The sequence below is a fragment of the Eschscholzia californica genome, unplaced genomic scaffold (assembly GCF_041429995.1).
Source record: "Eschscholzia californica isolate CP2 unplaced genomic scaffold, dmEscCali1.0.p SCAF_3, whole genome shotgun sequence".
NCBI classification, from domain to species: Eukaryota; Viridiplantae; Streptophyta; class Magnoliopsida; order Ranunculales; family Papaveraceae; genus Eschscholzia; species Eschscholzia californica.
Genome location: NW_028238420.1, coordinates 15,340,826 through 15,353,013, shown reverse-complemented (window position 1 = coordinate 15,353,013; position 12,188 = coordinate 15,340,826). Strand labels below are relative to the sequence as shown.

The 12,188-nt window shown below is 35.7% G+C and overlaps 1 long non-coding RNA gene across 1 annotated transcript; it reads left to right on the top strand.

The window, feature by feature from the left end:
* Nucleotides 1-4,299: 4,299 nt before the first annotated feature.
* On the top strand, nucleotides 4,300-5,090 carry LOC147548651 (uncharacterized). The gene is made up of 3 exons (XR_015238217.1): nucleotides 4,300-4,489; nucleotides 4,588-4,924; nucleotides 5,045-5,090. It is a non-coding gene; the product is annotated as an uncharacterized LOC147548651 (long non-coding RNA).
* Nucleotides 5,091-12,188: the final 7,098 nt, after the last annotated feature.

The following is a 12,188-nucleotide window of genomic DNA, read 5'->3' as shown; positions in this document are numbered from 1 at the left end:
TAAGCCCACAACTAGGAGGTTGGCAAGATCATCTAAAGAGCTCCGACCCTGCCATGCCTCAAACACAACCAGGTCTGCCGTGGAATTCGAAGGAGAGTTGGGGGGTCCACGTAAGCAAGACCGATGCCTTACACCCTGACACGTGGGAAGGCGGAAGCGCACCGCACACTTACCGACGTAATCCCAAATCTTCCTAAAGATTTCAGTCGTTTAAAATCTTAAGTGTTTAATTAATTTGGCTTCAAGAGTCTCTAAGGAGGAAACATCTCCTAGAAGATCTATCAACTGGACAGGATATCTATGAAAGATCTTTGAACAAAGAAACTTTTAAATATCTGAGGTATGAGATTTACTCAAAAAGAAACCCTAACTACTGCAGAATAGTCTTAATCTCAAACGGTGGATCAAAACCGCTTCATCCACGCCATCCATCACAGTCCGTCCAAAGCAGCCTATAAAATGGCATTGCATTACCTTCAACAAGGTATGTTCCCCAACGATCAATTAATTAATACTCAATACTTTAACTACAAAGGGCAATCTGACTGTCTTGAGCGTCAGTGAGGTTTCCGCACTCTTTGCAAGTTTTCCCCCAGATTTGTAGGAGCAGGAACGTTAGCTAAAGGAGCAGTATCACTCGTTCAAATCATCCACTCAAACGAGATATCAACTACTAAGATGTGATTCAACATCAAGTCTCTATTTCCTGATTGCTAACCGGGACTAGCGTTTTTTGTACATCAACAATAATAGTTCAACTATTGTCGTCACTAAGGATCCAGTACTTCATAGAAGAACGAAGCATATCTGTATCAAATATCATTTTTTTACTGGAGCTTGTAAATGATCAAATTTTTCAGATTAAGTATTGCATGACAAACGATCAATTGGCAGATGTGTCCACAAAGCCTTTAAGTGAGGAAGCTTTCAAGAGAAACATTGCAAGTGTGGGAGTTAAAAAAAAATTTGGTTTATGGGAGGCATTGTTGGAAGCCAAATTGAATGGATATCAATTACTATTGGTTGAAGATAATGCTTGGAAGATGAGTCAAAAGAGGTTTCATATATTATTATACACTAAATTATAATATTTAAGTAATAGGATTATTGTAGTAGTATTTACTTATGTTATGGTATATGAAAAATAAAGAATCTTTTCGTTTAAGTAGATTTAATAAAGAATTATCTTGGGCAACTATAAATACCCAAGTTGTAATTTGTTTCAAGCAAGAAGTAAGAAAGAAAGTTAATAAAAGAAAAGAGTTTCAACCATCTCCTTCTTCTGTTGTCTAATTTTATTTTCAAGAACCTACTTGCATAAAATATATGTGGATCGAGCTCCAGTACACCATCTTTAGCAAGTTGACATAAAGTAAACAAACCGAAATATTTAAGCATGTTGGATTCAATTAATCATCCATTCATCCCATACTACATAAAGCGAACAACTCAAGAACAAACACACATATCATTTTTCTAATATCCTGCAGGTTCACCTTGGTTGTGGTTACCTCTTCCATCCCTTGAGAACATAATCAAAGTCATAAGACTGTAGTTGGTTTGAAGCTTCCACCTTGTTTCTATATAGACTTCGACTAGGTACTTGTTCGACACTGTTACCTACCCAAAGATCATTTAACTAGGTAATATTTCCTGTAAAAAAAAAGAACCGATCGTATTGACCTGGAACCTGTATTCTCACAAGACATATTTTGCGGTGGAGGCGTAAAACGAGTTGATATAAGAATAATCTCAGAGAATTCTCATCAAAATTGAGCATATATTACCTCTTTATTGAAGAAAATGTATTTAAACATTATATTTCATGTAAGTTCTTGAATCAACCTCAGTTGATGGTGTTGGAAGAAATTCCAACATACTTGGGCTCACATATGTATAAACATGTATATGACTATCTCAGTAAATTGTCAAGTCGTAAAGTGGTCTTATATAGATTGACTTGAGCAGTTGGTATCAAAGTGTCATCGAATAAACGTGTTGAGACCATTAAGTGATTTCTAATTTAATGAGGGGTCAAATTAGAAAAATAAGTCTATAAATATTGATTATGGTCCCCATTTGGGCTTCTTCTAAAGTTCTCTAATTTTGTGTGACATCCCTTCATCACAAAGAGGTTTCAAAAGAGGAAGAACCAAGTGGAAGATCAACCCGATCAATCAATCAAATTTAAGCTATGGATCAAGGTACGCTTCCGCTTATGTTTTCTTTAGTCTCTTTGACCTTAATGGAGTTTATGCTATAATTTTAAGGTTGTTATTTTCTTTGATCATAATCGTCTTAGAAACATGATTAGATTAAGTATATACGGTTAAATTTTCTAAGTACCAGAGCCATTCCAATTTTAAGGTCCATTGAGATATTTCATGAGTTTTTAGTATGTTATTTTTCTTACGTACAAAATTTTAGATTTACATCTTGTTTTAACGTTAGATCCATAAAAACAGAAAATTAAATTGTTTTTTTTAATGGTTGATATTATTATTTTATTTTTTTGTTGAAAGGTAATACATTAATATAAAGAGAGTATTACAACAAACTACGACGAAAGTTAAAATTACAGTACATAAAGTAGTAAAACAAAATAACAGAATTAAAGAAGTACACAAAGTATCTTCGATTTGTCGAACAGTCTTCATTCTGTAGCTTGCTAAGCTGGCAACTCTTCTTTAGTATGATATGATATTTGCTCTTGAGAATCCGTCTAATTGATTTAAAGATGAAACTTTTTCCTAGCTTCCTGTAACACTTGAGATGGATCAAGCATATATCCAAAATTTCTAGAAGAAATAGAGATGTTTGGAAGATGGAATCAAACAATGATTTCTGGCTATCCCGCCAGTATTCTCCATATAAAGAGACCATATCTATTCGAATTCTACAAAGTAGAAACTTGTCAGATACCTGGAAATTGGGATGGTCGTCATAGCCCGAGTATAAATACCCCGCTACTCCGACAAATGCACGCAATAAAATTGCGAATAAGGGTGGAAGTGAACATGTTACAAAACTTGGTTTAAGAGTTAAATCTATATGAAAATCAACGAAACATGTTATTAACAAAAAGTGAGCTGGAAGATAAGCGACATAAACTGCATGGCTTAGATGGAGAATAATATTCGAAATAGAGTGACGATCGGGGTCGAAAGGAAAATTTGGATGAATGCTTTTTGTTGTTCACTACAAAAATCCGGAGTTTTCGTAACGACTTATTGTAACGGCCCCCGTGGACGCCGTTACAACAAGAATTGTTTATAACGGCTCTCTCCAGTAAAGCCGTTACAACTAACACAAAAAACTGGCGCCACTTCCCGCGCCTATAATTGGTGTTTTATAACGGCTTTTATTTTTCAAACGCCGTTACAAAAACCGAAATAATGGCGCAAAAATAAAAAGAATAATCATCCAAGTTGAGTGGCATTTTATCAAAATATAAAATGCCACTCAACAACTTAGAATTAATGGTACCTTAATTATTTACTTAATTAACAACTTGCTTATTTTATTTTGTGGTTCATCCAAAACTTTTTTCTACTTCCGAAAATCTGTGTTCTTTTTTTATATGAACTTTTAATTGAAGAGATTTTAGTAAGATTTTTTTTTTATTCCAGAGTTACCTTCCCTGTAGTAACAACTTGATACAATTATAATATAACCACTTCATAGAATCTTCATATTAGTTCAGATTTCATGAGAGATACCATATTGTTCAAAATTGTTTGAAAGGAATAGAATTAATGGTACCTTAGTTATTTACTTAATTAACAACTTGCTTATTTTATTTTGTGGTTCATCCAAAACTTTTTTCTACTTCCGAAAATCTGTGTTCTTTTTTTATATGAACTTTTAATTGAAGAGATTTTAGTAAGATTTTTTTTTTGTTCCAGAGTTACCTTCCCTGTAGTAACAACTTGATACAATTATAATATAACCACTTCATAGAATCTTCATATTAGTTCAGATTTCATGAGAGATACCATATTGTTCAAAATTGTTTGTAATAAATCTATTGGGTTCCTGTTTGCTCATTTATCAAATTTCTGTTTTACTTGATAATATTTGATCTGGAAACAAACAAATGGTATATACTTATGTGTTTGTTAGTCTCTTATTATTTTGTTAGACAAAAATGCCACTCAACTTGGATGATTATTGTTTTAGTTGTTAATATCTGGTTGATAATTTATTTCTGCCCCTTTAGTGTTTGTATCTGTTTTATATTTTGTATCTGTTTTATATTTTGTATCTGTCTTATTATTTTGTTAGACAAAAGCCGTAAAATTTTCAATTTCTTTTACAATTTTTGGTTCAATTCAGTTGGTTTTGTTTGAAATTGATAATTGTCATTTACTTTGTACATTTGCAGTATAAAAAGAAGTATGGCACTCAACCTAGTCGATTTTGTATGTTCCACAAGACTAGATTAAGAGCGGATGGAACTTGCGTTAACCAAGAGACAGCAGATTTAATTGTAAAGTTTTAATTAAACTCAATTAAATTTTATTTTGTTCATATAATGTGTAAGAATTCAATCTTATATAGGTAATCAAGCGCATGTAATGTTAACAGGAGCTGATGGAGGAAGATCAGGAGAGGCGACGAAGCGAGAGCTCGAGCGAGTTTGTCGACGCCCCTGGTCCAAATGATGTTTTCGGAAGTCATATGCCACCAGAGTCATGTGGGCGAATCCGAATGATGCCCTTTGTCGCACCTACGGATGCAGGTTTTAGAAATTCAAGCTCGGGTGGTGTTTCAGGTCTTCGAAAAGAAAATGACGGGCTGAGAAAGGAATTGGCTGAACTGCGTGAAATACAAGAGAGACAAGGAAGATATATGGCTGCACTTATGGCACTCATTCAGCAGCAACAACGACCACCATCAACTTCAAAATCTTCACAACAACTCTGTAAGCATGTTTTCTTCTTCAATTTCATCTTGTTCAATTCCTCAACCATCTTGTTGTAGTCCTTAATTTGTGAATACGTGGTTTAGGCAAGTTTTATAAACAACTTTTCTGGTATTACAGAAGCGGTGACTATTGAAGGAGCATGCAACTTTTTGATCAAGTTTTTGGAGGTTTGGTCTCTCCTTCATGGTTTCCCATATATGTGTACTGTTTTTTGAATTTGTTTTGATGACCATCTGAATTTGGCATGTAAACTACTAAGTCTAGGTTGTGTGATTCCGATGTTAACAAGATTCCATTTGCATCTGAATTTTCCATGTAAACTACTAAGTTTAGCTCTCTAACCCCATCATCACTCTACTAACACTACCCACTCTAATTCAGTTAAGTCATAACACCAACACATTAGAATTTACTTCACTTTTGCATCTGTTTTATGCTATGTTTTGTTGTATTTCATAGGGAAAATGTGATCGAGAAAGACAAACTCTTTAGCGTAAAACCCTTATAGTGAGTGTGTATATGCAAGAGTACTTCTTAGTATTTTTATGAATTATCATTTCCATGCCTACAGGTTTTATGCTTACATTTGCTTTGATGACCATTTGAATTTGACATGTAAACTACTAAGTCTAGGTTGTGTTCCGATGTCAACAAGATTCCATTTGCATTTGAATTTGGCATGTAAACTACTAAGTCTAGCTTTTTTACCCCATCATCACTCTTTTAACACTACCCACTCACTAGAACCAACTGTAATCATATTGTAATTTGGTTACTTGTTTGTGCTTAAATTGGTTGTTTCTGAAGAATTCTCTACTGATATCTCTGTTTCTGAAGAATTCTTAATGTCATGTTAAATGCGCTAATGTGTATATATTCATCGTTTTGGCAGGGTTTTTAAAGTTTTGCGCAATGATGAATCCACACCGATTAGAGATTTTGCTTGAACTCTCATTGCGTATGAAATCTATCATCACCTAGTACCTACTTGTTATCTCTATTTCGTAAGTAGTTGAAATGCATTTAGGGAGCTGAACCGTTAGTTTAGTTTATGATATTGTACTCAGATAAACAACTATCGACATCTTGTGAAACATATTGACATTATAAAGTAGTTTACTAGTTAATTCATCATCTTTTCTATATATTTTCATCTTGTGTAGCTTAAGTTCTATATTGTGTTTGGGTTGAATGTTTAAAGGTTTTGTGTGGTTGGGTTGAATGTTTATGGCTTTGAAACAGGGAAATGTACAGCAAGTAAAAGCAGCAAAATAGTGCTGCTGGTTTTCACATTTTGCTGCAGCTTTTTTTTTCTTAAAAACAAACATTTGCAACGGCTCAAAGCCGTTACAACAATTTATTTGTAACGGCTGGTCCTCCCTCACGGCCGTTACAAATTGACTCCCGCTAACAATTCCCGCGCACTCAGTTATAACGGCTTAAAAGAGCACAGCCGTTACAATAAAACTAGTTGTAACGGCTTCTACTCGTTACATTTTTTATTGCCACGGCACTTATTGTAACGGCCTAGGCATAAATAGTAACGGCCCGAGGCCGTTACAACTACACTTTTTGTAACGGTTTTTCCCTTGTTGTAACGGCTTAAAGCCGTTACAACTAGTCCGTATTTTTGTAGTGGTTGATCGATGGATCCAAGTAAGCCTAATTGTATCCGAGGCGTTAAAACCTTCCTTAGTGCTGAAATGTGTGACGATAGAAGACGGTCTAAGGTTAGAGTAATATTCAGCTAGAGTTGAAGAGAAATTTGAACCTAAAGTATGAAAACTATCTACGGGATTTCTATGGAAAGGTAAAGTGAAATCAGATAAGAAGTTTTCCTTATGGTTGATGCCTACCATTAGACAACATATCAAGATGAAATCAAGATGAACACTTACCATGATCAAGAGGGCATGCAACAAAGTATGATAAACTCAGTAAACTATCAATTTAATCCAACCCAGCGCTAAAGATAAGTGATTAAACTTCCTTTCTAGAGGAGGTCTGTGAAGATTGAAGGGTTTGCCGATGTATGATTAGCTCATAATCTGTTGCAGTTAGGGTTTCATCTTAATTCTGCTTCTTCCTTGATTTGTACTACTAGCTAAAGTAAGAGTTACAACTGATATGTAAATAGAGAACTGGATGAAAAATAGAGTCAAAGAGTGGAGAAAACTACCCTGGTATTTTCTTCTTCTCGATCTATTCACCACTCAAAAGCTCCTATTGTGTAGCTCCATCAGTCCCCTTTAAAGTCGCCGTACAATATTCTGACTGTGAGGAACCAGCCGATTACCAGTCCCTTTAACCCAAGATGCTCTATCTGATCCAAAAGAAACCTTGAAATTCTCGGCCCTTCTGCCTTAATGATGCCCTGCTAGCTGATGAAGATGATTTATCTTGAAAATTTCAGCTATGGTTTCGGTTTAGACTATGAAGCAGAAAGCTAGGGTTTCGTTTTGAGGGTAAAGGAAAGGGTGACTGTTGTGGTGTTGATTTACCTTTTCCTTCGGATCTGCTTGCTTTTTTATGAAATTAGTTGGTGGGGTAATGATTATTGGTTGTTTATTGTTGTTATCTCTACTTGCATGTGTGAGATTGGTGGGTTATTGTATAGATTTTGTGGGATCTTGTTGTTTCTAGGGTTCAAGATTAGGGAAAAAAGGAGAGAGATGATCCGATTATTTGATGACGTCATACGACTCTTTCTCTTCTAAAAAAAACCGACTTTTCCAAGTATGGATCTGAAATTTGAAACAACTAATTGGTTGATATTATTAATCATACCATGTATTTGTTTATTGTTTATCATGTTGATTAATAGAGTTAGATTAACATATTAAATTTTAGCATGATAATATTTTGATAATGTTTTATGTGTTTACAAAATTATGTTATCTTTTGTGTAAATGGACAAGATGAACAAGGTTTATAGATACATGGATTAAGGTTTTGTTCTTGTTTAAAGAATATATATATGTTATGAAAATAAAAAAAAATAAAAAATATAATTGGGTGGTTAATTCCCCACTTAATATGGGGTGCGTCGGCTGACTCCGACAGTTCTAACTCGGCTGACTCCCATAGTTCTGAATCGTCTGACTCGGTTGAGTCAAACATGTTGGCTGGTCTGAGTCAGATGTCAATTGAGTGGGTTAGACCGCTCTGAATCGCCTGATTCAGATCGATCTAACTGGGTCTATTATAGACCAAATTAAAGGTTTCTCTTGGACATTTATTTTATAAATTTAAACAATTAATGACTGATACACCCCTCAAATAATATCAGACATTTGATAGAACTAATTGAAGTAAAATGTCGCTAAAGTGACCTCTTTTATGTAGATTAGTTCAATGACAATGTTGGAGTCGGTCGTGTGTATGTAAATTCATGCGGGTATTAGTCAACCCAGAGGTAGTTTAGTATTTGACCGAACTACATATACACCTGCGGTGATAAATATGAGATGATTGTAAGGTGTCCATTGAATAATGAGTTGGTCCAAAGATAAACTTGTTATTTGACAGGATTTATCGTCTATATTTGATTACTACAACAGAGATACCACTTACAAATTAATATTACTGTCCAAAGATTTGATATTGATGTTGTGCTAAGTATACTGATATGTATCTCGTCATTGTTTAAATTTTAAGAATAATTTTAGTATATTTATGACGTGAACATGTAAATTTATTATTCTCTGTGCAGTTGCTACAAATATACCAATGAATGCTAACAACATCTCATTCTCAATAAAAATAACTTTAAGGACTGGAAAGAGAGCGTTTTGATCGTTTTGGGTTGCATGGAACTGGATCTTGCACTTAGTGTGGAGCAACTTGCCCCTCTTACGGATGTTAGTTCTCCTGATGAAATGAGACACTATGAGAGGTGGGATCGCTCCAATCGCATGAGTCTCATGATCATTAAGCGCGGCAGCCGGCATGCTAGAAGCTTTTCAAGGCGCAATCTCTGCTGAGTAACTAAGGCCATTGATTTCCTTGCCTAAATCGAAAAAAAGTATGAAAAGAATGATAAGGCAGAAACAAGAACGCTTTTGGCGAACCTGACTTCTATGAGGTATAAAGGCAAGGGAAACACCAGGGAGTACATCACGAATATGTCTCATATAACTTCCAAACTAAAGGCACTAAAGCTCGAGCTGTCTGAGGACTTACTCGTGCATTTGGTAATGAACTTCCTTCCAGCACAATTTGGTCAGTTTAATGTCAGTGACAACTTCCAGAAGGAAAAGTGGACTCTTAATGAGCTCATATCGAACTGTGTGTAAGAAGAGGAAAGAGTGAAGCATGAGAAATCTGAAAATGCTTATTGGCTAGTACCTCAAAAGGGAAGGGAAAGAAAAGAAATAAGGATAATGAAGCTACTAAGGGTCCATAAGAAAAGAAACCTAAGGAAGAAACTGGTTGTTTCTTTTGTGGGAAACCTGGGCATGTGAAGAAAGAATGCACCAAGTATGCTACTTCGTGTGCCAAGAAGGGTATGTTCTTTCCTTTGGTCTGTTCTGAAGTTAATTTACCTTCAGTACCTAGAAATACGTGGTGGTTAGATTCGGTGCAACTACTCACATTAGTGTTTCTATGTAGGGTTGTCTGACCTACCGAAAGCCAATTGATGGTGAAAGATACATCTATGTGGAAGACGGGCAGTCGGTAAAGGTCGAGGCAGTAGGTCATTTAAGGTTATTATTAGGAACTGGATTTTATTTGATTTGAAAGACACTTTTGTTGTATCGTCATTCAGACATAATTTGGTTTCTGTTTCTGTTTTGGACAAATCCGGTTATCATTGTTCATTTGGAAACAATCAGTTTAGTCTTTCTTTGAATTCAAATAAGTGCGATATTGGTTCTCTAAGTGCTTATGATAAGCTATACTTGCTTGACACTATTGAATCATATAATGAAACCTTGCACATGGAAACCCGGGGTACAAAAAGAAAAATTACTGAAGTGAATTCAGCAAAATTATTGCATAAGCGTTTGGGTCATATATCCAAAAATAGACTCAAAGGACTGGTGTCAGAAGGTATTTTGGATTCACTTGACATTTCAGACTTAGATGTCTGTGTAGAGTGCATAAAAGCAAACAAACAAAACAGAAGATATTAGGTGTCACTCGAACTTCAGGAGTCTTAGAATTGATTCATATTGATATATGTTGGTCATTCCCTTCGCCTTCTTGGAATGGTCGACGATATTTCATTTCATTCATAGACGGTTTCTCTCGATATGGTTACTTATATCTCATTCATGAAAAGTCTGAGTCCTTAGACGTGTTCAGAGCTTTTAAAGCTGAAGTTGAAAATCAACTCAACGCAAAATTAAAAGTCGTTTGATCTGATCATGGAGGTGAATACTACGACAAATATGATTGTTCAGGAGAACAACGTCCAGGGTTATTTGTTAACTTCCTACAGGAATGCAGAATCGTTCCACAATACACCATGCTAGGTTCTCCTACCATGAATGGTGTAGCTGAACGGCGAATCACACTCTAAAGGATAGGGTAAGGAGTATGATCGGTCATTATACCTTACGAGAGTCACTCTGAGAGAAGCATTAAAGACAACAACTTACATCCTTAATAGAGTACCATCTAAAGCAATTGCTAAAACACCTTATGAACTTTGGACAGGACGAAAGCTAAGTCTAAAGCATCTACATATTTGGGGATACCCATCTGAGGCAGGCCTTTATAGGCCGAATGAAAAGAAGTTGGACTCCAAAACAATAAGCAACTACTTTATTGGATACTCGGAGCGATCTAGGGGCTACAAATTTTATAATCCCACAAGAAAGTCTATTTTTGAGACGGGAATTGCAATGTTTTTTGAGGATGTTGAGTTTGGGGGAAAAATAAGGTTAGAGACATTGTCTTTGAGGAGGAATTAATGGTGATCCCTACTACTACTTCTGACAATGTACCAATTTTCATGCGTACGATTGTCGAAGAAGGAGATTTGGAACCCTTAGAAGACAATGTTGAACAACTCCCCACTCCAGTTGAGGAAGTTGTTCCTGAAGGACAAATTCAATAACCTCAAGAGGAAGTGCCTTTAAGGAGATCCAGCACAGACAAGAGAAGTGCTATTTCAGATGATTACATAGTATATCTCAAAGAACATGAGGATACCGGTGGATTGACGGAAGATGATTCAATCAACTTTCGTCAAGCCATGCAGGATTTTAACTCTGAAAATGGATCAAAGCCATGAAATAAGAATACAAATCAATGCAAGACAATCAAGTTTGGGATCTTGTCCCATTACCTGAAGGTAAGAAACCCTTAGTTGTAAATGGATTCGAAAAGTAATGTGGAAAGATATAAGGCTCGTCTTGTGAATAAAGGCTTCACTCAAAAAGGAAGGTGCGAACTATAAAGAGACTTCCTGTCCAGTTTCTTCGAAAGACTCTTTTAGCATAATTATGACACTTGTTGCGCATTTTGATCTTGAGCTGCATTAGATGGATGTCAAAAGGGCGTTTCTCAATGGAAACATTGATGAACCAATATATATGGTGCAATCCGAAAACTTTGTATCTGGTGATCCAAAGAATGTGGTTTGCAAATCAAGCAAACTTTCCGTCAGTGGTACTACAAATTTCATCAAGTTGTAGTCTCATTTGGTTTTGAGACAAAAATTGTGGAGGATTGTGTGTATCACAAGTTCAGTGGGAGTATTTTTCTGTTTCTAGTTTTGTATGTGGACGACATACTACTTGCTACCAATGATAAGGAAATGATGCATGAAACCAAGAAATTTCTATCCAAGAAATTCGATATGAGAGATCTTAGCAAGCTTCATTTGTATTAGGGATCCAGATACACCGTGATCGCACACGAGGTATTCTTGGACTATCACAAAAGAGCTATATTGAAAAAGTTCTTAAAAGATATGGTATGCAAGAATGTAAACCAGGAGACACCTCAGTCGCTAAAGGAGACAAGTTTAGTCTAAACCAGTGCCCTCGAACCAATATGGAAATTAAAGAAATGCAACAGATTCCCTATGCTTTAGCAGTTGGGGGTGTGATGTATGCTCAAGTTTGTACACGTCCAGATATAACATTTACTGTCGGTATGTTAGGCAAATATTTAAGTTATTCTGGAATGGATCATTGGAAAGCAGCCAAAAGGGTTTTCAAATAGTTGAAGAGAACTAAGGATTACGTCACATACAAGAAGTCGGATCACTTGGAGCTCATAGGGTACTCAGATTCTGACTTTGTTGGAT